This window comes from Chiloscyllium plagiosum, unplaced genomic scaffold (assembly GCF_037043375.1).
Source record: "Chiloscyllium plagiosum isolate Xiang-an unplaced genomic scaffold, Cpla_swu_hap1 HiC_scaffold_27, whole genome shotgun sequence".
NCBI classification, from domain to species: Eukaryota; Metazoa; Chordata; class Chondrichthyes; order Orectolobiformes; family Hemiscylliidae; genus Chiloscyllium; species Chiloscyllium plagiosum.
This window is the reverse complement of record NW_028270165.1, coordinates 57636797-57662510: the sequence shown is the minus strand read 5'-3', so window position 1 is coordinate 57662510 and position 25714 is coordinate 57636797. Positions and strand designations below refer to the sequence as shown.

The 25714-nt window shown below is 46.0% G+C and overlaps 1 non-coding gene across 1 annotated transcript; it reads right to left on the bottom strand.

The window, feature by feature from the left end:
- Positions 1-16288: 16288 nt before the first annotated feature.
- Positions 16289-16378, bottom strand: trnap-ugg (transfer RNA proline (anticodon UGG)). Its single transcript is given in 2 exon segments — positions 16289-16324; positions 16343-16378. It is a non-coding gene; the product is annotated as a tRNA-Pro (tRNA).
- Positions 16379-25714: the final 9336 nt, after the last annotated feature.

Below are 25714 nucleotides of genomic sequence, written 5' to 3'. Positions count from 1 at the left end.
AATGGCACTTTGTTGTTGTTCTCCTCTTTTGTGAATTTTATGCCAGTAAGGAGATTGTTGATGGTGTTGTAGGTTTCCTGTAATTTGTTTCATTTTCTGATGACAAAAGTGTCATCGCTGTAGCGGACCCAAAGTTTGGGTTGGATCGTTGGAAGGGCTGTTTGTTCGAGTCTCTGCATTATTGCTTCTGCTAGGAATCCTGACACTGGTGGTTTCATGGGTGTTTCGTTGATTTGTTTGGAGGGCTTGTTACTGAATATGAAGTGGGTGGTAATGCACAGTTCCACGAGGTTAACAGTGCTATCTTTGCTGATGAAGTTGGTGCTGTGTTTGTGTCTTCAATTCGTCGAGTAGTGTCTTCAGTTTTCTTTGGCCACGTTGATGTTAATGAATGTGAACAGGGCTGTTATGTCAAAGGACAGCATTATTCCATCCTCTTCTATCTTAGTGTCTTTGGTGTTCAGGAATTCTTGGATGGAATAACTGGAGTGGCGTGAATCTTCGACTTGGTGTTTTAGTCTTCAGTGGATGCCTTTGACGAGTCTGTATATTGGTGTTCCAAGTAGTGAGACTCTGGCCTGAAGGGGGCTCCTGGTTTGAAGAGGAGGAGAACAACAACAAAGCGCCATACCTAGATGTCACAGTAGAGCGAACAGTCAATGGGGAACTTCAAACTAGCATCGACAGAAAAACAACACACACAAACCAAATACTTAACCACAGAAGCAATCATCCCAACATCCACAAACGAAGCTGTATCAGGACATTATTTCAACGAGCCACTACACACCGCAGCACAGAGAAACTACGAAGGAGAGAAGAGAAATACGTATATAGTGCATTTAAGGAGAACGGGTCCCCAATAAACCCAGTCCGCCGATTTCTCATTGATGCTTCCAAGCTGACTCTCAAAACTTCGGTTTGTCCCTCCATTCATTCCTGTTTGTTTTCTGTGCGGTTTGAAAGCTTTCGTAATCCTCTGACTGAGTATTTGAGTTGGGAAGTTATGTTGTGGCTGTAGAGGACATTGGTTAGACCACTTCTGGAATATTGTGTGCAATTCTGGTCTCTCGCCTATCAGAATGATATTGTGAAATTTGAAAGGGTTCTGAATCACCAATGGGTCCACAGAGGGGACGAGGCCCTTCTGCTGCCCTGAATGTGGGAAGGCCTTCAGTGATTCCTCTGCCCTGCTGACGCACGAGTTGGTCCACACCGGGGAAGGCTGTTCTCCAAACAAGTGCGAGATGGCCTTCAGCAGTTCTTCCCGCCTGCTGAGACACCAGTGGGTCCACACCGAGGAGAGGCCGTTCTCCTGCCCCGAATGTAGGAAGGCCTTGACACGCTCCTCCACACTGATGAATCACCAGCTGGTCCACACGGGGGAACGATGGCGGTGGCGGAGGCGGGGAGGCCATTCTGCTGCCCTGAGTGCGGGAAGGCCTTCAGCAATTCCTCCGCCCTACTGAAACACCAGTGTGTTCACACCGGGGAGAGGCCCTTCAGCTGGCCCGAGTGTGGGAATAGGTTCATGTTTTCCTCTAACTTGCGGAAGCACCAGCGGGGGCAGCAATCAGATCCCACTGGTGACGCTGCCTTGGGTTACCCCCCCAGGAATGAATCTCCTGACAGTGTGCAGTGGGAGAGTAGGTGGGCTGTTTTTGTTTTCTGCTGGACTGCAATTGCCTCCCTTACACCCCACAACCACATCCCCATGGTAGCTCAGGGTTAGCACTGCTGCCTCATGGCACCAGGAACCCAGGAATAATTTCACACTTGGGGGTCTGTGTGCAATTTATGGAGGGTAGGAAAATGGATCTGAGTAGGTTACTCCTTCGGAAGATCAGTGCAGACGTGTTGGGCTGAAGAATATGTTTCACATTGTAGGAGTTTAACCATCCTATGAACTTTGCTTTCAGTGGACACTGCCGCTCATTGAGCCAGGGACTGCACATTGCCAAATGAAATGATCCAGAGAAACCTGAGACCGCAAGACCATCAAAGCAGAAGTTAGGCCATTCGGCCCGTCGACTCTTCTCTGCCATTCGTTAGTGACAAAAGTAGCGCAGATGAGATTAGCTTCAGTGTGGAAACAGGCCATTTGTCCCAACAAGTCCACACCGACCCTCCGAAGAGTAACCCATCCAAACCCATTTCCCTCTGACTAATGTACCTAACTCTATGGGCAATTAAGCATGGCTCATCCACATGACCTGCACATCTTTGGTTTATGGAAGAAAGCAGGATCACCCACAGAAAACCCACACAGACACTGGGAGAAAGTGCAAACTCCTCACAGACAGCCAACCAAGGCTGGAATCAAACCTGAGCCCCTGGTGCTGTGAGGCTGCAGTGGTAACCACTGACCCACTACATATTGCACCCCGAAGTAGGCAAGCAGGAGGTTGGGAGAATACAGCAAGCCATGCAGCACCAGAATATGGAGTAGTCAGCGCTTTGGGTATTAACCCTTCTTCAGGACTGAAACGTTGACTTCTCTATGAGAAACGATTTACAGGAATGTTGTTGGGGTTTGGAGGATTTGAGCTGCATGGAGAGGCTGAATAGGCTGGGGCTGTTTTCACTGGAGCATCGGAGGCAGAGGAGTGACCTAATAGAGGTTACAAAATCATGAGGGGCATGGACAGGGTAATAGACAAGGTCTTTTCCCTGGGATGGGGGAGTCTAGAACTAGAGGATTAGGTTTAGGGTAAGAGATGAAATATATTAAAGGGACAACGTCTTCATGCACATGGTGGTAGATACATGAAATGAGCTGCCAGAGTATATGGGTCAGGTGCTGTCAAATGGGACTAGATTAATTTAGGATTTCAGGTCAGCATGGACAAGTTGGACCGAAGTGTCTGTTTCCATCCTGTACGTGTCTCTGACTACTGGTCCTGATGTAATTTTAAAATAGAGTCCAAGTAACTTTGAATAGTTCAATCTTGTTGCGCTCAACTCCTGAAAATTTTCAAATGAATCCCTCTGAGAGATACTGTTTAAACATGCTGAGTTGCACAAAGTATCCCATCAGGTTCAACACAAACCCAGAGTTGAAGAAGTCAGAAGTCAGAACACCAAGGGGACCAAAACTGATCACAATATTCCAGGTGCAACCTCATCAACGTCCTGGAAAACTACAACATAACTTGCCAACATCTGTACTCAATTCCCTAATTGATGAAGGCCAGTGTGCTGAAACCTTTCTTCACTGCCTTGTGTACCGATGTAATCAGGGATATAGGACCTACTTTTGAATGATCTACAATCCAGCTTATGGAGCACAGAAGCAGAGTAGTGCTGCGTGAGTGTGCTGGGCACATTACACAAAGGTCGGTGGGTCAAAACCGTGTAATGTCTCCTTGAGCTGCTTTCCTTTGCAAAGGTGCTCTGTTCTGGATCTTGCCTTTGCATTTACTTCTCAAAGCTTCTTCAGTGGAGGAGTGGCAGTGGGAGCTGGAGCCCAGAAGTTCAACAACCCCCCCCAGAGCTGGAGGAAGATCCAAGCTCCAAGAAGCGGGGTGTAAGGCTGGGGGCTGGATTTGCTTAAGGCTTGTATCTATTAACTCATTTAAATGGTACCTACTGTATGGGGCTATGGTTTACATTAAAACCGGATGATCATATCAGAGTGTTTATATTTAGCAGCGGTAGCTGGTAAAATACACTCCCTGGAGGAGCACCTTCTATGATGCTGCATTTCTTGCCTTCTGCCCTTCCCCCATTTCTTATCTCCCATCTTGATTTTATGGTTTTTTGGTCAAATTTAATTTAATATTAATCAGACTTGGTATTCACTGTGTGCTATTAATTTGTTTCTTCGAATATTGTAAGTCAAAATTAATGCTGTAATTTCATTTCTGATGTCAGGGTTTGACATTGAATGTGCAGGTGTGAATACCAGTAAGTTGTGAAAATACGTCAAGAACTTGTGGTTTTTAACAAAAAGAGCAGTTCACTGTTATTCATGGCATTGTCTCATTTGGGGGTGATGACTCAAATCTGACCAATAAACCATTTCATGCAGTCACCCAATTTACTTAAAAATTTCTTTACTTTAATAAAATAAAATAACTCTGGCAGGCTACGGTTTATGCAATCTATTTATAAGATTATGCCCATTGCTCGCAATATGATCTCATCCATTTTAGGGAAACTAGACGCCAACTAGCGGAACATTTCAGGGAACAACCCTGGGACACTGAAACGAAGCGACCGACGGCCCTGTGGCTGAACACTTTAACTCCCCCTCCCATTCCACAAAGGACATTCAAGTCCTGGGCCTCCTCCACTGCCAAACTCTTGCTATCCGACACTGGTAGGAAAATCACCTCATCTTCTGACTTGGGACCCTCCAAGTACATGGGATCAATGTAATTTCACCAGTTTCCTCATTTCCTCTCCCCCACCTTGTCCCAGATCCAACCTTTCAATTCAAGACCAACCTCTTGACCTGTCATACCTGTCCACCTTGCTTCTCACCTATTTGCTCCACCCTCATCTCTGACCTATCACCATCAATCCCTACCTCCATCTACCTATTGCATTCCCAACTACCTTCCCTCCAGCCCCACTTCTTTCCCATTTATCTCTCAGCCCCCTTGGGCCGCCCTTTATTCCTGATGAAGAGCTAAACCAAGACTATGATGAAGCAACATCCTCAACAAATAGGAAATAGCTCCCAATTCAGATTTCATCCCCTCTTCTGTTTTCCAGTTCTTTCAGAAATAAGATATGTCTTTTTCTTCCACTAGAAAGTGATCTTCCACTTTGCGCTGTCTGAAGTGTTATGCCACACCACTACGTCAGCCACCTTTTAAGAATTCTTTCAACCTGTTTTTCTAACAATTGTGGAGGTGACCAAAAGCAAACATTTCACTCCTCGTCAATGCCCCATTTCTCCTCCTATGAGCCATTTTATCATGTTGTCTGTGTTACAAGCAGCCAAGTGCACTTGGTTTCTGAATTGAAATTTGGCCATTGACGTGAACAGGATTAATATTTATCGATGGCTCGCTGTGTTTGCACTAATTGTAATTATCCACCAATACGATGTCTTTTGTTCCACCAAAACTGGAAACATTGATCTGTGTTTATATTGCAGTCGGATGTAGAAAGTCATCCCAGCGATCTTCACGTTATTATAGTTTACTGTAGCCGTAACAGCATTGCGTGGCAGCTTGATGGGACTAAAACTTGGATGGAAAGAATGTAGATTGATGAGAAGTCAAAATGGCAGAGTCTCTGGCCACAATCGGTCTGTCTGGCTTGATTATATGAGTGGCGGCTCTTCAAGAGCAACTTCCACTCCATCACTTCAACCAGCAAGAGGAGATAAGTGTGAACACAACATTCCAACTGTGACATATCCGCATTGCTTCGATGTTATTGATCAAAATCCTGGAACTCGCTCCTGAACCTTTATTATAGACCACATCATATTTGTGAAGCAATTTAAGAGGCAGCTCACCACCACTTTTTCAAGGACAGTTTGGAAGACTTCTGGAACAGCAAATGATACACACATGATATTGGAGACACTCAAATCGTATGGACAGATGATTGGCTAACCAATGATACAGTAGGGATAGGGGCATGTTCAGGATCGCAAATTGTAACTAGCAATGTGCCACAGGGATCAGTGCAGGGGCCAAAATTATTTACAATATGGATATGAATTACTTGGATAAGTGAAGTGAATGTACTATTGCTAAGACTGCGGTAGAGACAGTTGATTGGAGTGCAGGTGGTGAGGATGACATGGAGAGGGATATCGACAGGTTAAGCAAATGAGCAAAACCTTGGCCGATGGAATAGAATGTGGAAAAATGAGGTTGTGCACTTTGTCGGGAGGAAAAGTGCTGAATGTTAAATGGAGAAAGCTGCTGAATAGGTGGATTTCCAAGTTCGCATCCATGAACACTTCATCCAAGTTCATTGAGTAATAGGGAAGGTAAATGGGCAGTTGGTTTTTAAATTGACTATAAAAGTAGGGAGGTTATAGTGAACCTAAACCAAACACCAATTAGGCCACAACTGAACACTGGGAAGTGTTTTGGGCCTTTTAGCTAAGGTAAGATATACCGGCATTGGAGGCAGTCCAGAGAAGTTTGACCAGGATGATATCAGGGATGGAAATAATGTCTTACGAGGAGAAATGAATAGGTTGTGCCTGTGGTTAATAGAAGTTAGAAGATTTCGATGTAACCTTATTGTCACAAACAAGATTCTGAGGAGACGTGACAGGCTAGATGTGGGAACGTTTACCCTTATGGGTGAGTTTCGAACCAGAGGGAATAACCTGCAAATAAGGGATTGCATGCTTAGGACAGCTGTTGAGCCTGGATTGTTAAGTGCATTCAAAACTAAGAAGTTTTTTTTAAATCAGAAAGGGAATTGAGGATTATGGGGAACAGCGGGAAAGTGAAGTTGATGTTTACCAGAACAATAGTGGGAGACAAAATGCGACATCTGATGAATGAATAAAGGAAAATAGTCAGGAGAAAATTGTCATTGAAGGGAAGATTGGGATCTAGTGATAATGGTTGAGCAACCTAGAGATCTCGGTCTTCTGAGAACATAAATTCAAATCCCATCATGGCCGCTGGTGGAATTTATGTTCAACTAATAAAGAGATCTGGAAGTGAAAGTTTCTCTCGGTCCTGGCAACCAGGAAACAGTTATTCACTAAAATAATGAATTGCAGATGTTGGAGATCAGCAACAAAAGGCAAAATTGCTGGGGAAACGCAGCAGGTCTGGCAGCATCTGTGGAGAGAACCTAGTTAATGTTTTGAATCCAGCCAAGTTTTGAAGGACCACTGAAATCAAAGCAGGAACACTGTTGTCTCTTCATAGATGCTACCAGAACTGTTGCGTTTCTCCTGAAACTGTCCTTTTTAGGGCAGGAAATCTACCATTCATGAACCCTGCTTGCATGTATGTACGTGCGTGCGCGCACAGACACACACACACACCTTGTGACTCCAGACCTACTATAATGTGGCTGACTCTCAACTGCCTTCTAGCATGTAGTCACAATTACTCTGTCCAAGGGCCATGAGGGACAATGAGCAAAGTTGGATGTGCCCGCAATCATCACATCCCACAATATATTTTCTCATTACTGAAAAAAAAAACAAAGAGTAATGAAGGACAGCCAAAACAAACTGCTATGGGAAAGTCATGCCCAACTAACCTGATTTGCTTGTAGTTATATTTTTTAAAATCCTCTTCAGAGAGGACATTGATTACACCACTGTTGGAATACTGCATGCAATTCTGGGCTCTCTGCTACAGGAAGGAGGTTGCGAAACTTGAAAGGGTTCAGAAAACATTTACAAGGATGCTGGCAGAGTTGGAGGGTTTGAGCTACAGGGAGAGGCTGAATCGGCTGGGGTCATTTTCCCAGAAGTTTTGAAGGGTGAATGGTGACTTTATAGATGTTTATAAATTCATGAGGGCATGGATAGGGTACATAGGAAAGGTCTTTTACCTGGGGTGGGAGAGTCCAAAACTAGATTGCATAAGTTTAAAGTTATTTGGCAAACGGAGTTTAATATAGCTAAGTATGAGGTCTTACATTCTGTATCGTCAAATCAACGTAGGATTTGCATGGTGAATGGTAGGACCTTGAGTGCAGTTGAACAGAGGGATTTTGAAGTTCAGGTTTTGGCACACTGGACTTCATCAGTGATGGCATTCAGGATAAGATAGCAAATTAGAGGAGAGATATGCACCAAATATTAACGTCTACCAACAAGCACCAAATCTGTTTCATATGCAGTATTTTGAACCAAGAGTTCTCGGGTTGCGGGTTATTAGCTCCCAGAAAATGGAGTCGTGGGTAGACAGGGTGGTGAAGAAGGCTTTTGGCATGCTTGCTTTCATTGGTCAGAGCATTGAGCACAGGAGTTGGGACGTCTTGTTGCAGCTGTCACACATGCCACACAACAACGATAGGCGTGGCGCTGCCCCCCTCTGACTGGCTGTCCCTTTGAATATCTGGGGGAAGATTAGACCCACCTCCCTGTGTTTGGCTCATGTGTACTTAACCAAATAATTTTAAACATTGTAACATTACCTGCATCCACCACTTCCTCTGACAGTTCATTCTACACACGAACCACCTTCAATGTAAAAAACGTTGCCCCCCACCCCGTCCTTTTCAAATCTTCTCCCTCTCATCTTAAAAATATACTCCCAAACTTTGAACTCCCCTACCCTTCGGGAAAAGACACTGGTTATTCACCTTACCTTTGTCCCTCATGACTTCATAAACCTCCATAACCTCCACCCTCAACCTTCTACACTCCAGTGAAAAAAAGCTCCAGCCTATGCCGTCTATAAATCATTCTGGCAACATCATTGTTAAAAAAGGTGAGCTTTAAGAATTGCCTGAAAGGGCAGTGAAGATTCAACCAGCTGACAGTGGATCTGAAATCACATGTAGATCAGACCAGGTTCGGACAGCAGCAAACCAGAGAAGTTTTTACAACAAACCACAACGGTTTCATCATTAGACTCTTAATTCCAGATTTATATTGAATTCAGATTCCACCATCAGCTGTGGCAGGTTTTGAACCCAGGACCCCAGAACATTACCTGGGTGAATAGTCTGGTGACAATAAAATCGGCCATTGCCTCCCCTGAACACATTGGCATATTGTGTTTAGAGGTAACAAAGGAGCAAGAGGTTTGAGCAGCAGCTAAGTTGTTGATATTACACAAGGGAACATCAGCACTCTCAGTAATGGCACATACTGAAGCCAGGACCTGTTTCAGAGGTAAGGGCTCGGGAACCATAAGAAATAGGAACAGGAAAATGCCATTCAACCCCTTGAGCCTGCTTCTCCATTCAGTCGGATCGTGGCTGATCCGACATTCCCCACATGCACTTTCCTGCCCTTTTCCTGTAACTGTTCATCCCCCGATTGATCACGGATCTATCGATCCTCGTTTTAAATGTGACATGAAGGCTGTCAACAGAGTTACTGGGATGGGGGAGGGTCGGGGTGGGGCTCAGGTTGAACTTGGGGACTAAAGCAATGGCTTCACACTTCACAATATTTATCAAAGGGAATGCATATAGTTTATAGTTAAAAATTCCTGGAGAAGGGGTCATGCTGGAAACTTCGATTCTCCTGCTCGTTGGATGCTGCGCTTTTCCAGCAACACATTTTCAGCTCTGATCTCCAACATCTGCAGTCCTCACTTTCTCCTAGAGAATCCCATGGAGTCTCACAGAGTGACACAGATGTACAGCACGGAAACAGACCCTTCCATCCAACTCGTCCATGCAGCCCAGATATCCTAACCTAATCTAGTCCCATTTGCCAGCACTTGGCACAAATCCCCATAAAACTTTCCTATTCATATACACATCCAGATGCATTTTAAATGCTGTAATTATACAGCCTCCATCACTTACTCCAGCAGCTCATGCCGGACATGCATCACCCTCTGCGTGAAAAGGTTGCCCCTTAAGTTCCTTCTATATCTTTCCACTCCCCTCCCTAAAACTATGCCCTGTAGTTCTGGACTCCCCCATCCCAGGGAAAAGAACTTGTCTATTTGCTCTCCATATCCCTCATGATTTTATATACCTCTATAGCCCTTAGCCTCCGACGCTCCAGAGAAAACAGTCTATTCAGCCTCGCCCTATAGATCAACCCTCCAACCCTGGCAAAATCCTTGTAAATCTTTTCTGCACCTTTTCTAGTTTTGCAACATCTTTCCGAAAGGAAGCAGACCAAAATTACATGCAATATTCCAAACGTGGCCTGACCAATGTTCTGTACAGTGGAAACATGAGCTCCCAACATCTATCCTCGATGCTCTGACCAACAAAGGAAAGCACACCAAACGCCTTCTTTACTATCCAATCTGCCTGCGTCTCTACTTTTAAGGAACTATCAACCTGAACTCCAAGGTCTCTTTGCTCAGCAACACTTCCAAGGAACTTACCATTAACTGTAAAAGACCTGCTCTGATTTGTTTTTCCAAAATGCAGCACCTCATATTAATCTACATTATCCTCCATCTGCCACTTCTCAGCCCATTGGCCCATCTGATCAAGGTAACCTTCTTTGCTGTCCACTACACCTCCAATTTTGGTGTCATCTACAAACGTACTAACTATACCTCCTCCGTTTACATACAAATCATTTATATAAATGACAAAAAGTAGCGGACCCAGCATCAATCCTTGTGATACACCATTGGTAACAGGGCTTCAGTCTGAAAAGCAACCCTCCATCACCACCCTCTGTCTTCTGCCTTCTAGCCAGTCCTGTATCCAAATGGCTAGTTGTCCCTGCATGCCATGAGATTAAACCTTGCTCACCAGTCTCCCATCAGGAACCTTGATGAACCCCTTTACTGAAGTCCATATAGATCACGTCCATCGCTCTGCCCTCATCAATCCACTTTGTACTTCTTCAAAAAAACTCAATCAAATTCGTGAGACATGATTTCCCAAGCCTAAAGCCATGCTGACTATCCCTAATCAATTCTTGCCTTTCCAAATACCTGTAAATCCAATCTCTCAGGATTCTCTCCAAAAACTTGCCCAACACGGATGTCAGGCTCACCGGTCTTTAGTTCCCTGGCTTTTCCTCACCACCTTTCTTAAATAACGGCACCACGTTAGCCACCCTCTAGCCTTCCGGCACCTCACCTGTGACTATTGATGATAGAAATATCTCAGTTTAAGGCCAAGCAATCACTTCCCCAGTTTCCCACAGAGTTCTACGGTACTCCTGATAAGGTCCTTGGGATTTATCCACTTTTATGCATTTCAAGATATCCAGCAATTTCTCATCTGTAATAATGACATGTTTCAACATGTCACAATCTACTTTCTCACAGTCTATATCTTCCATGCCCTTCTCCACAGTAAACACTGATGTTCAATATCCGTTCAGTATCTCACCCCCGCCAACCGCCCCCCCGCCCCCGCCCCCCATCTACTGCAGCTCCACACAAAGGCCGCCTTGCTGATCTTTGAGGGGCACTACTCTCTCCCTTGTTATCCTTTTGTCCTTAATGTATTTATAAAAACCCTTTGGGTTATCCATGATTCTATTTGCCAAAGCTATCTCATATCCCCCTTTTGCCCTCATGATTTCCCTCTTAAGTATGCTCGTACTGCCTTTATACGGTAAGGATTCACTCGATCTCTCTGTCGATACCTGATGTATGCATTCTTCTTTATCTTAACCAAAATCTCATTTTCTCTAGTCATCCTGCATTCCCCAACCTACCAGCCTTTCCTTTCACCCTAACAGGAATATACTGTGTCTGGACTCTTGTTATCTCATATTTGAAGGCTTCCCATTTTCCAGCAGTCCTTTAACCTGCGAACATCTGCCCCCAATCAGCTTTTGAAAGATCTTGCCTAATACCTGAGTCTTCCTCCAATTTAGAACCTCAACTTTTAGATCTGTTATATTATTTTCAATCACTATTCTAATGTTAATAGAATTATGGTTGCTGTCCCTTAGGTTTTGCACCCACGCCAGTATGTACATCCACATTGTGAATCAGTAAATGTCCTTGTACACACTTAACAAATTCCTCTATTTGGCAGATGGGTAAATGGGCAGGAGTTATATCTTGGGTCCACTCTTCCTTCATTCCCATCAACCCTAACCCCATTCCCACCCCAATAGTCCAACGGCACTTTCCCCTGCAACTGCCGAATGTGTGACACCAGCCCCTTTACCTGCTCCCTCCTCACTATCCAAGGGCCCAAACTTACCTTCCAGCTGAAGCGGCAGTTTACCTGCACTTCCCACAACCCAGTCTACTGCATTTGCTGCTCCTAATGTGGTCTCATCTACAATGGGGAAAACGAAGCATAAGCTGGGCGACTGCTGCACAGAACATCTACGTTCTGCCTGCAAAAAAGACCCTGAGCTTCCAGTTGCCTGCCAATTCCACACCCCACCCTGTTCCCTGGCCAACATCTCTGTCTCAGGTTTGCTGTCGTGTTCCAGCGAAGCTCAGCACCAGCAGAACGAAGAGCACCGAATATTACACTTGGAGACCTTACATCCCTCTGGTCCCAATATCGAATTCAATAATTCTAGGGCCTGAAATCCATAGTATCCTCGTCCCTATCACACACACCAAGCCTTGTTATCACATAGTCTGTCATTACACACTACCTATTCTTAGCCACGAACGGTCTCCATTCACCCTCCCACGCAGATCGTTATCACCTCCCTTTCCTGTCCAACAGTTCTTCCCTCGCTTTGGGCTCTGTCCTGATCTATCATTTACTGCGTCCGCCTTCCTCCCACAATATCTCCTGCATATAAACCAACTTTTTCCCAATCACCATCAGTTCTGTGGAAGGGTCACGGGCAACTCCTGTTTTTTTTATTTCTGATATACAGCATCCGCAGTTCTTTCAGCTTTTTATTGAGGTAGAGTTGGAAATTGTTTCGAGAGACAGAAGGAGAGGGGTAAGAGACAGAACAGACATGAACTGTTGATCTCCGTTGTTACTCATAATGTAAAATCATTGCAGTGCGATCACTTCCCTTAAGTGTGAATCAAAGTAATGGGCCATGCGTCAGCTTGTGGCACAACGGTAGCGCGTCTGACGCCAGGTCAAAAGGTTGCTTGTTCGAATCATGTCAGGCTCACTGGAGTTGATTTCTTGCATTTCAAATCAAGGAAGGAGTCGGTTCACTCCAGATATCTGTTGAGCCGAATCATCGTTGCGGAAACTTTCGATCACACGTGAAGCTTTGCTGTCAGTTTGATTTGTGAACACTGTGTCAGGGAGGTGGTATGCCCATTGTCTGGGTAAATGCTCAGCTCCCCCAGTTCATCACCGGATTTAAACACAGCCGTCTCCCTCTGGGCAGCCGCTTCGTTTAGTTGGTGACAGCGCGGTGTGAATGACATAATGCTAATATTTTTACAACATAATCCAGAGACTCCCAGCTTTATGTTTCAATCTATCAGGAGAGTGACAGCGACTTCAGATAGAAATGTTTCCCACCAACTGAAAATCCTTTCCTCTCACTGGACACAGTTAAAATTATCTTTATTCAACAGGAGAAGCGGAAACGCTAGTCTGACGGCCCCTCTCCGCATTAACGGTGAGCCTGAATTTTATAAACGGTGTCAGTAAAGTCCAGTGGCGGACACTGATTTGGTTCAATCGATTTTTTTTGTCAAGCGTAATTCACCGAGAGGATGCTGCTGTGTGAAACAGCGTGGGGAATTCCTGCAGGGCCTCCTGCGCATGGGACACACCGCAACTGATGTGTTTCACCTTCACCAGTTTATTCCTATCTCGGAGAAGAGAGGTTTGATGATTCGGATCACAGCAGTCAGACAGAGGACAGGAGAAGAGCACTCAGATCTTCACAAGCTTGTCACCACAGCTGGGTCATCGTGGCCCATGTATCAGTATGGGATAGTGAGCTGCATCTACTGACTGGAAGCACAGCAAATTGGAGTGCTGGTGGGACTACCACACAGGAGAAAACGGCTTCGACCTATCAGCTGGAGTGGCTCCCAATGCGCAACTCCTCTCACCTCAACTGAATAACTGTAAACAAATTACTCCGTGATTCAAAGGAATACTCGGTTTTGAATCTGCATTGTGTCATGTGCCTTCGAGAATGATGTCAAAACACCTTCATTGCTGTGATGGAGTATCCTGGTGGGTAGAATATACCCATTGTCAAATTTCCTACGTTCTGTTGGTCCAACTCCGATTTCACTCAGAATCACGAAATGTGTGACAGCGCAGACTGAGGCTACGCAGCCCACCTTCGCTCTGCTGGCTCAACACAATATGTAAATAAGTGTCTCATTCTGTCGACTTCTCCCTGTAAATCTGCACATTGTCACATTGAACATGCCCCACCGAATTCCCTTTTGTGTCCATTGAATCTGCCTCTTTGTCACTGTCAGACAGTGACTTACTGACCCCACTCCCTGTGCGAAAACGGTCTTCCTAATGTCACTTTTACTTATTTTCCTGATGATTTTCAATCTCTGCCAAATCATCCTCGATCCTTTCAGGCCTGGGAACATTTTCACTGCATTATTTCCTCTGTCTAAAACCCTCATGACGTGGCAAACTTCAATCAGACCAGCTTTCAGCCCTCTGTTCTCCAAGGAGAGCTGCCCCAAACTTTCCAATCTCCCTTCATTGCTGACATTCCTCAGGACGGTACCATTCACGTTTATCTATTCAGCGCTGTCTGCAAACACATCACTTCCCCGCTTCCTGAAGTGTCACCCTCAGAATTGAGCGTAATACAGGTGGAGGATTCATTCAGACTCGGATTGCGCGGGCGACAACTCTGCAATACTTGTTCTCACTTTGAACAAGTGTTTCCCTTCGCCGTGTTCACTGCAATGGCAGCTCTGCGCCGTCCCAAATTCATGCAGTCCGATCTTATTTAACGAAGCGGCTTTTTGAGAAAAATCATCGGCCATTTTTGATCAGGTCAATTTCAGGAATGATGGTTCGCCTGGGATTGGAACCCGGGAATTCTCACACGGCTGCATATGCTCGAAGACCCAAAGCTAGAATCATATCCCAGACTAACGAGCCACCAGCCATGGGTGCAGCCACCTCCGGAAGCAGCTGATACTTGCTCAGCACGAAATACATTGTACATTGCTCCCAGAATTGCAAATAGGGAAGAGTTTCAAGAACATCTGCTTCTCAATCTGTCTCCCTGCTCCCAGGATGCTGCTGTTCGTCCCGTCCCCAGGGATCGGGCTCTCTCCACTGGTGGATAATTGAACCATTTCGTTTCTACTTGCAAGCTGTGCTGGTGGAAGGCAGAGCCCATTCACTCTTCTGCTGTCTCAGACTATTACGTGATGCAGGATAAGTCAGTTACAGTCATGCGTAGGAAATGGGCAACTTTGAACTTGTTTCAAAGTTCCTGTTAACGGAGAGATAGAAAGACGCTGTGCTGTCGAGACAGAGAGAAATGGACACCGGAGACTCTTCCCTCAGGTAAATTGGTATGAGTACATTTTTGTGCAGCCTGCTTGGTGTTCAGAATTTGTCTTGACACAGCAATCCTGCAGAAAGTCTTTTATTACACGGCTGTTGGTTTCTTTACTGCAGGAAATGGACAAAAACAGCAAGTCATGTGTTTCAACTTCACCGGTTCATTGCCATCTGAGAGAAGAGGTTTCACACGAGATCAGGACACACCGACAGAGAACACAAGACAACTCAGAGCTCCACAAGGGTGCCAGCGCAACTGTGTTTGACTTGTGTTTCGATGTGACATATCCAGCTCAGATACTCTAAGTTTTGGGAAGCAAATGACATGGCAAGGAAAAGGATAGAGCGCCAGAAGAGACATTCAGCAAGTCGTTTGAAAGGGAAGATGCAGAACAGGATACCATCACAAAGGAAAGTCGCTCAAGGAGACAGTGAACAATAGCAGAGGATGGTTTCAATCCATCGACCTCTGGGTTATGGGCCCAGCACGCTCCCGCTGCGCCACTCTGCTCCTAAACACCGCGCCCTCTTCCACAGGTCCTTTCAGCCTTTCGTCGGGCGCGTGGCATGCACGTTCGAGACTGATGTCAAAGATCTCCACTGCTGTCGTCTTATATAGTGTTGCGCAGACGTATGGAGGCTGTGTAAATATAAACTTTTTCTAACTTCCCACATTCTGTTGGTCGAACTGTGATTTCACTCTCAATAGATGCCATGCGGCCCAGCTTCGCTCTGCTGAGTCGACACAGTAAGTGAACGTGGGTCTCTATTCGTATCATTCTCTTGCCTTCTCCATGTAATTCTGCACATTGTTACTTTAAACATGACCACCGAATTCCCGTTTGCGTCTAATGAATCTGCCTCTTTGTCAGTGTCAGTTAGGGATTTACTGACCCCAACCACCACTCCCTGTACGAAAGCATTCTTCCTAATGTCACTTTTGGTTCTTTTCCTCATGACTTTAAAACACTGCCGATCCTTTCAAGCGTGGGAGCATTTTGACTACATCACTTTCTCTGTCTCGACGTCGCATGACTTGGAAAGCTTCAATCGGGCCAGATTTTGAAACTTCTGTTCTCCGAAGAGAGCTGTCCCAAATTTCCAATCGACCCTCATCGCTGACAGCCCTCAAACACCGCACCACTCACGTCAACCTATTCAACGGTATCGCCAATCATTTCACTTCGCTGCTTTCTGTCCCATTGGTACGCCAGGGAGCCCAACCTCGTTTAACGAAGGTGCTTTTTGAGAAAATTAAGCAGCCACTTTTGCACGAGCCACGAAACGCGGGCTCGTCTGGGATTTGAACCCAGGATCTCTCGCACGTCTGCGCCGACGAAGACCCAAAGCGAAAATCATACCCCTAGACCAACGAGCCACGCCGCCGGGCTGCCTGCGGCCCCGCTCTACCTCTTGAACCAGCTGAGTCTTGCTCAGAGTGAAGTATAGTTGACATTGAACAGGCTGGGGCTGTTTTCTCTGGAACGCCGGAGGCTGAAGGGTGACTTTATGGAGGTTTACAAAATTATGAGGGGCATGGATAGGATAAATAGGCAAAGTCTTTTCCCTGGGGTCGGAGAGTCAAGAACTAGAGGGCATAGATTTAGGGTGAGAGGGGAAAGATATAAAAGAGACCTGAGGGGCAACTTTTTCACGCAGAGTGTGGTGCGTGCATGGAATGAGCTGCCAGAGAAAGTGGCGGAGGCTGGTACAATTGCAACATTTAAGAGGCTTTTGGATGGATATATGAATAGGAAGGGTTTGAAGGTATATGGGCCGGGTGCTGGCAGGTGGGACGAGATTGGGGTGGGATATCTGATCGGCATGGACGGGTTTGGACCGAAGGGTCTGTTTCCATGCTGTACATCTCTATGACTCTATGAACAGCTGCTTCTCATTCTGTCTCTCTGCTGCCGTTTGCCCGTCCCCAGGAACCGGGCCCTCTCTACTGGCAGAAAATTAAACCGTTTTCTTTCTAAACTTTTCTCTGACACCGGAGTGACTAGTGACAAGCATTGCCCTCCTCAACATAGGGTACAGAGAACAGGAGAAGACCCCGCAGACCTGCACGAGTGTGTCATCTCAACTGTGCACATTGGGACTGTGCATCAATGTGAAATATTTACGTCGAAGTTTTTTGGGAAGCAGATGAGAAGGCGAGGTGCACAACAGTGCGCCGTTATACGGGAAAGCTGCTAAAGACGACACTGAGTGAATAGGAAAGATGGTTTCCCATTCTGGGTTATGCACCCATCACGCACCGGCAGACATATTGCCGACAAGCAAATATTAACTCTGTCTAAATTGCCACATTCTATTTTTACGAACCGTGACTTCACTCAGAAGCACGATTTACCCGCTCCCTCCTGAATATCCTTCCAGGCTCGAACATACCTTCCAGGTGAAGGAGCACGTTACCTGCACATTTGCCGGAACCTCGTCGACTGCATTCGCTCGTCCTCCTGACTTTAAAGCTCTGCCGAATCACTATAGATCCTTTAAGGCATGGGAGAATTTTCACAGCATTATTTCCTGTTTCTAGGCCCCTACTGACTTGGAAAACTTCGGTTCTCGAGGAGAGCTCGCCCAATTTTTCAATCTACCTTTATTGCTGACATTCCTCAAACACCGCACCACTCATGTCAACCTGTTCAACGCGCTCTCCAACCATTTCACTTCCCTGTTTTCTGCCCCATCCGTACTCAAGGCAGCCCAACCTCGTTTCACGATGGTGCTTTTTGAGAAAATTAATGGGGCATTTTTGCACAAATCAAGTTAAGAGACGCAGCCTCGTCTGGGATTTGAATCTAGGACCGCGCACAAGTCTGAACAGTTAAAGACTCGACCTGAGATTCATGCCCCTAAACCAACAAGCCAAACAGCGGCTATTGCCCCACCCACCACACACCTCTTGAGTCAGCTGAGACATGCTTAGTTTGAAATACATTTGACATTGCTCTAAGAATTGCAAGTGACGAAGAGTTTCCAGAACAGCTGCTTCTCATTGTGTCTCCCGGCTGCTGTTTGTCCCATCCCCAGGAACCGGGCTCCCTCCACTGTTTCGAAACTTTTCTCTGACACCCAAGTGGCCAGTGACAAGCATTGCCCTCCTCACCATAGGATACAGAGAACAGGAGACCACTCAGAGGTTGTCACCTCAACTGTGCACATTGGGCCAGTATATCATTGTGAAATACTTATGTCGAAGCTTTTTTGGGAAGCGGATGAGAAGACGAGGTGCAGAACAGAGCGCCGTTATACGGGAAAGCTGCTAAAGACGACGTTGAATGAATAGGAGAGAATGGTTTCTCTTTTGGGTTATGGTCCCAACACGCACGCGTTGTGCCATTCTCCTGCATTGCTCGGCAGTTTTTCCAGAGAAGTATTCAGCTTTTCATCTGGCGTGTGGCAGGCACGTTTGAGAATGACGTCAAAAGATCTTCACTGCTGTCGTGTCATATGCTGTTGTACAGACATATCGTCGATGTGCAAAAATAAACTCTGTCTAAATTCCCACATTCTGTTTTTCGAACTGTGATTTCGCTCAGAGTCACTCATTTTCAAAACTCGCAATATTCAAACTTTAACAAAGTGCTCATAGAAATGATTAGTGAACACCTGGAAGAAAGTCTTCCGAACTTAACTGGGAAATTTCGCTTTGAGGGGTCTTGAACTTTAAGTGGAAGGAAGGGAAGTTTGCCCCGAGGCTGTTTAATGTGGAGATGTGTTCTCCATGTAAACTGGTCGTAGTTGACCATCCCAGTGCTTCCCGATGCAGGGCTGCCTGACCCCGAGGGAGGTTTACTTGTAGCAACTGGAGTGAATCCAGAGATAGAGCAGTTCTGCAAAGGTGCTCAAATACTTTCTACCTCTCTTTTAGTTATTTTCCTTGTGTATTCCCTCAGATTGGCACGTATGCAATTTGCACCCTGGAAAATGGTTGCTTTTTTCCTCATGTTCACAATTAAAAGTGTAGTTTCTCATGGAACTGAGCCGCATTGAAAGGATTGGCATATTGATATATATATGCACACGTATTTAGTTTAAGATTAGTTTAGATTAGATTTGAATGAAGTTTTCCTCTAAACACACCTAAGTCTATCTGGCTGCATGAGGGATTTCAGGTTTCTGTGTGCTGGGTATTATGTGATCAGCAGGCATCTGGCAAACTACAGGAACTGCCACCTATGTTATGTTCGTTTAAGTGTACTGCCAATGATCACTTATTTTGTAATTTTTCTTTGCAGGAAGACGTGCCGAAAGAAATCTGAAAACAAATGATACACCAATTTCTGACAGAGCCACTTGATTCATTGGGACTTGAATATCAGCAGCCATTCCAATCAAGAAGACATGGTTGCTTTTGTTTGCTTGAAAGAGTTTGGACACTGGTGCGGCAGGAAGAATACTGAGACACCGGGTGAGGGAGATTCAGTGCGCTGACTGTGAAAAGTGCTTCACACCATTTACTCAGCTTGGAGGAATCAAAATCTCATCCCTCACGGTGGGGATAGACTATGTCCCCGTTCTGATTGTAATTTCAAACCCAGACCAACGCAAGGAAAGCTCCCCCAATGGGGAAACTGTGGAAATGTGGGGACTGAGGGAAAAGATTCCCTTCCCCATCCGTGCTGGAAACCCACAGACGTATTCACAGCGGGAAGACGCCATTCACCTGCTCGGTGTGCAGGAAGGGCTTCAGTCGGATCAGCCATCTGGAGATGCACGAGTGGGTCCACAAGTGAGAGAAGCCATTCACGTGCCCCATGTACGGGAGGGCGTTCACTCAGTCAGCTGCACTGCTCATGCACCTGTGGGTCCACACCCGAGAGAGGCCGTTCACCTGCTGTCCGTGCGGGGAGGGCTTCACCTGCTCCTCCCACCTGGGGAGGCACCAGCGCGTTCACGTGCCATCGCAGGGGGGATGGAAGGAGCGATGGCCGAGCGCCGCTAACAACCCAGTTCTGGGGACTCTCAGGTTCGAATCCCGTCGCGGCAGATGGCAGAATTGGGATTCGGTCAGTAGTCTGGACTTCAGAATCTAAGGATGAAACCATTTTCAGAGGGCAAAAACCCATCTCATTCACTCATGTCCTTTTCAGTGATGGAAACTGCCGTTGCGGGAAAGGATTCACTCAGTCGTCCCAGCTGCATGCTTTACCCGGCTGTACGAAGGATCCAGTTACAAAGGGACAACTCAACTGACCAATAATAAAAAAAGTGTGGTGGGGGGAGTGGGGGTGAGAGTGTGCACTTTGAGCTTGAGGTGCTTTTTTTTAAAGAAAAGCTACTTTTTGTACGCCTTGTGATGTGGAGATCTGAAGCTGTAAGAAAGTTGGGTCACAATAGAGGTTACCTGAACTTACCGTCAGGCTTAAACTCTCATTGAAAGCTGTGAGATCCAACAGCTTCTCATTTCTTTCAGCCACCAGCACCGAGTTTCCAATGTCGTGACTCAGAAGGAGCAGTGAATGAGTAGCTAGTATTGTTCGAAATTGTAAATTTTTCAGGACTGCAGGTTTATTGTTTCATTGGCATTGCAAAGTTTACTGGCAACAGTGGGAGGTGTGGGCTGTATTCACTGGAAACAAAGTTTTAAAATGACACAAACACCAGGGTATAGTCCAACAGGTTTATTTGGAAGCACTAGGTTTTGCAGCGCTGTTCCTTCATCAGGTAGCTGTTGAGTAGGATGGTAAGACACAGAATATATAGCAAAAGATTATAGTGTCATGCAACATAAATGATATATTGAAGAAACCTGTTAAGTCTTTCATCTTTTAAAATGGGTTGCAGATTTCGGTTCATTAATCTGTAAAACCCAGAACTTCTTTTTAGTAACATTCTCCAGGTAACTTAATATTTTATAAAGGGAGGTGACACCTCAGGTCAGACAACGCATGAGAGCTGTGAGGTTAGAGTCTTTCTGTATCCGAGTCTTGAGTCAGACTGGTTCTATTTCCAAATATATAATCCTGCAAATGCAATTCACCCCAAAGACTTCTATGTGTGAGTGCATGCATGAGACAGAGCGTCTGTGTGTGTGCGTGTGCATGCTGGGTAAAGTGGGCGTGTGATGGAGTATAATTGTGTGAGAAGGTGTTGCATGGATGTGAGTGTGAGGGGTGTATCAATGTGTGTCTGAGAGAGAGGGTCTGCACGACCGTGTGAGTACGCGCGCGCGCGTGTGTGTGTGTGTGTGTGTGTGAGAGAGAGAGAGAGAGAGAGTTTGTGTGTGTATTGTGTAGCTGGGTCTCCTGTAGTGATACATGAATCCAAGGTCTCAGCTGAGGTCATTCTCGTGTGTTCTAAACTTGTTATCAGCCTCTGCTCGGCCACTAGAAACGATTAAACAGTTAAGCAGTTTCACAACACACACTGGAGAGGGCAAGGTGAAGGGTTTCTGTCTGAAACGTTGATTCTCCTGCTCCTTGGATGCTGCCTGACCTGCTGTGCTTTTTCAACACTACTTGGTGGGCGGCACGGTGGCACAGTGGTTAGCACTGCTGCCTCACAGCTCCAGAGTTCAATTCCCGCCTCAGGCGACTGACTGTGTGGAGTTTGCACATTCTCCCCGTGTCTGCGTGGGTTTCCTCCGGGTGCTCCGGTTTCCTCCCACAGTCCAAAGATGTGCAGGTCAGGTGAATTGGCCATGCTAAATTGCCCGTAGTGTTAGGTAAAAGGTAAATGTAGGGGGTATGGGTGGGTTGCGCTTCGGCGGGGCGGTGTGGACTTGTTGGGCCGAAGGGCCTGTTTCCACACTGTAAGTAATCTACTCTCGATTCTGATCTCCAGCATCTGCAGTTCTCACTTTCTCCTCCTGGGCGAGGTGGGACTTGTATTTTATTCACTCATTCACTCCGACAGCCTGTCCTTGGTTGTGGCCTAACTGTGCATATATCAATGCAAGTTTCAGAAAGATTTCTACAGTTTGTTTTTTTAAAAAAGAACATTCTTCCAGACTTTAACAACGTTTCTGAATATATGATTTTAGCTATTCTCAATTTTAAAAATCAGTCATTTCTCGCACACCCTGTTTCCCAGGTAGAATCGTCAACACCCATTCTCCCTCTCTCCTTAAAAGGGCTTGATACAGCGATCAAAGAGGGCTGAGGCACCAGAAAGGACGGGGAGGATCGCTGGTGGGGGTGGAGAAGGGAGAGAAATGGAGAGGGGGACAGAGGTTGGGAGGTAGAGAAGGACTGGGGTTCAGAGGGTTATGGGGAGAGAATGGTGCAGTGTGAGGAGAGAGAATGGGCAGGGGGCAGTGGGTGGGGAGAAAATGGACGGGGCGGGGGGAGTGTGAAGAGAGAGACAGCACAATCCTACCTTCCCCAGAACTGATATCAATGTCCCACGAACGAACCCACTCCTCCCACAGCAGACTTGGGGCAATCATTTCTCAATATACGCGTGGCTAAGGCAGTGGAATCATATCATCCCTATAGGCCATTCACACCGATCTTCCCAATAGCATCCCATCCAGACCCACTCGATTATGCTTCAGCTCTGGTAAAAATAATGACTGCAGATGCTGCAAACTAGATTCTGGATTAGTGGTGCTGGAAGAGCACAGCAGTTCAGGCAGCATCCGAGGACAGGCAAAATCGACGTTTCGGGCAAAAGCCCTTAATCAGGAATAAAGGCAGAGAGCCTGAAGCGTGGAGAGATAAGCTAGAGGAGAGTGTGGGTGGAGAGAAAGTAGCATCAGTCCGGACAAGACAAGGGGACAGTGTTGAGCTGGAGGGTTGAAACTAGGATGACGCGAGGGAAGGGGAAATGAGGAAGCTGTTGAAGTCCACATTGATCTCGGAACACTTCAACCCCAGGGCATCAATGTGGACTTCAACAGCTTCCTCATTTCCCCTTCCCCCACTTCATCCTAGTTTCAAACCTCCAGCTCAACACTGTCCCCTTGTCTTGTCCGGTCTTGTCCGACCTGCCCAGCTCCTTTTCCACCTATCCACTCCACCCTCTCCTCCCTGACCTATCACCTTCATCTCCTCCCCAACTGACCTATTGTACTCTATGCTACTCTCTCCCCACCCCCACCCTCCTCTAGCTTATCTCTCCACGCTTCAGGCTCTCTGCCTTCATTCCTGATGAAGTGCTTTTGCCCGAAACGTCGATTTTGCCTGTCCTCGGGTGCTGCCTGAACTGCTGTGCTCTTCCAGCACCACTAATCCAGAATATGCTTCAGCTCTGCAATTCCACATAGCTATTTCCTGATGAAGGGTTTTGCCGGAAACGTCGATTCTCCTGCACCTCGCACGCTGCCTGACCTGCTGTACTTTTCCAGCACACACTCTCGACCCTAATCTCCAGCAGTCGTCACTTTCGCCCTGTAGGGGGTGAATGTTCGATGCCGAGTCTTTTGAATCTCTTCAAATCTTTCCTCCTCACCCTAAACCTGTACCCTCTAGTTTTGGAATACCTCTACCCTGGGGTAAAGACAGGAACGTTGAGCAGCCAGACAAAATGCAAAAGGAATAAAACGTCGAGGCACAGGGGAAAAAAAACATTCCGGCAAAAAAAAATGGCGTTGGCATTTTTCTCTCGTATTCGCATTTGGACACTTAAAATCTGTCATGATCTGGAGGTGCCCGTGTTGGGCTGGGGTGTACAAACTTAAAAATCACACAACACCAGGTTACAGTCCAATCGGCTTGTTTAGAAACACTTAGCTTTCGGAACGCTGCTCCTTCATAAGGCGGTTGTGGAGTGTAAGATCAGAAGATCATAAATTCTGTGTTACCATGTTATACTCCACAACGGCCTGATGAAGGAGCAGCACTCCAAAAGCCCGTGCTTCCAAATAAGCCTGTTGGACTGTAACCAGGTGTTTTGTGATTTTTAACTCTAAAATTTGTCAGTAATACCAGCATCGTGACAGATTATACTGAGCATGCTCCGCGGTGTCAGTAAGCACTGCGCATGTCTGCCGGTGTCAGCAAAGTACTGCGCATACTCCTGGGTGTCCGCAGAAAAGGCGCACGAGCTCCTTTCCATGGACCAATGGAGAACCTTGGAGGATCCGAAGGAGGCTGGTCCTCCTGCCAATCAGAGTCGGCCGTTGTCGAAATGCGGAAGTTGGACCGTGAGCTCTGAAGCCGCTGATGCTGCTCTTTTGTCACCCCAGACTATAAATTCCTTCCTCTGTCTAAAATTTGTGAGTATAATAGAGGTTTTGTCACCACCTTATCCATTTTCTTTTCATTCTGGGATTCAATTATTGATTTGTAGCAACTGAAAGGAAAGAGTGAATCGAGGGAGGGGACAGACTCTGGAAAAGTTGATCCAGGTCTGTGTCTCACTTTGCAAACGCAGTGCCACAATGGGAAGGTATAGCCTTGATGTATGTTAAAAAATAGCAGAAAGGAGGTGCATTGTTTATGTAGTGATATGTTGAGATGTGGCGAAAGTGAGATGCTGGAGATCAGAGTTGAAAAGTGTGACGCTGGCAAACCACAGCAGGTAAGGCAGCAACTGAGGAGGAGAGTCGACGTTTCGGGCACGAGCTCGTCATCAGGAAAGATGTGTGGATGGACAAAGGGGCCTCGGCGTCCTTCGAAACCAGTTACTGCCAGTTGTCAGACAGGTGCAGCAAGCAATGAGCAAAGCAAGTGATATATTAGTAAGAGGAATTGAGTTCAGAAGTGTGGATGTCTTTCAGCAGTTAGGCAGGTCATTGAATGTATTCAAGGCTGAGTTCATTTAACTTTGATGAACAAAGAAGTGGATGGTTTTGGGGAAGGCAAGAAAATGGTTTTAAGACCAGTATAGAACAGTTACAGTCATACAGCACAGAAACAGACCCTTCAGTCCAACTAGTCCATGTTGACTATATTGACAAACTAAACTAGTCCCACCTGCCAATTTCTATTCGTGCACTTATTCAAATTTATTTTAAATGTTGTTACTGTACCTGCATTCACTACTTCCTCTGGACATTCATTTGACACACACTCCACTCTCTTAAACGAAAAATGTGCTCCTCATGTCTTTTTAAAATTTTTCTCCTCTCACTTTAAAAAGATTGCTCCCTATTCTTGAAACAACAGCTGATATTGACCTCATTTATGCACCTCATGATTTTATAAACCTCAATAAGGTCACCACTCAACCTCCTATGTTCCAGTGAAAAGGTTCCAGCCTATTCACCTAGATGTAAGTAGATCCATATTCAGTTATGATCTGTTCAATGCTTGTGCAGGCTCGAAAGACCAAATGGCCAACTCCTGCTCCCAATTCTCTCACTGTGGCCAGGACAGCAAGAGACCATAAGACATAGGAGCAGAAATTAGGCCATTCAGCTCATCAGGTCTGTTCATACCATTCAATCGTGGCTGATAGGTTTCTCAACTCCATTCTCCCGCACTCTCCTTGGAACTCTCCATCCCCATGATACTCAGGAACCTATCTACCTCAATCTTAAATGTCCTCAGTGACCTGGCCTCTAGAACCTTCTGTAGAAATGAATTCCATAGATTCACCACTCTTTCACTGAAGAAGTATCTCCTTACCTGCGTTCTAAAACGCCCTCCCTTTTCTCGAAGGCTGTGCCCTCTGGTCCGAGTCTCTCCTACCAATGGAAACATCCTCTGAAAGTCTACTCTGTCCAGGCCATTCAGTATTCTGTATGTTTCCATTAGATCCCCCTGAGTGTGGGCCTGTTAATCAGCATGAAACAGACCCTTCAGGATTAGGTTCAGCA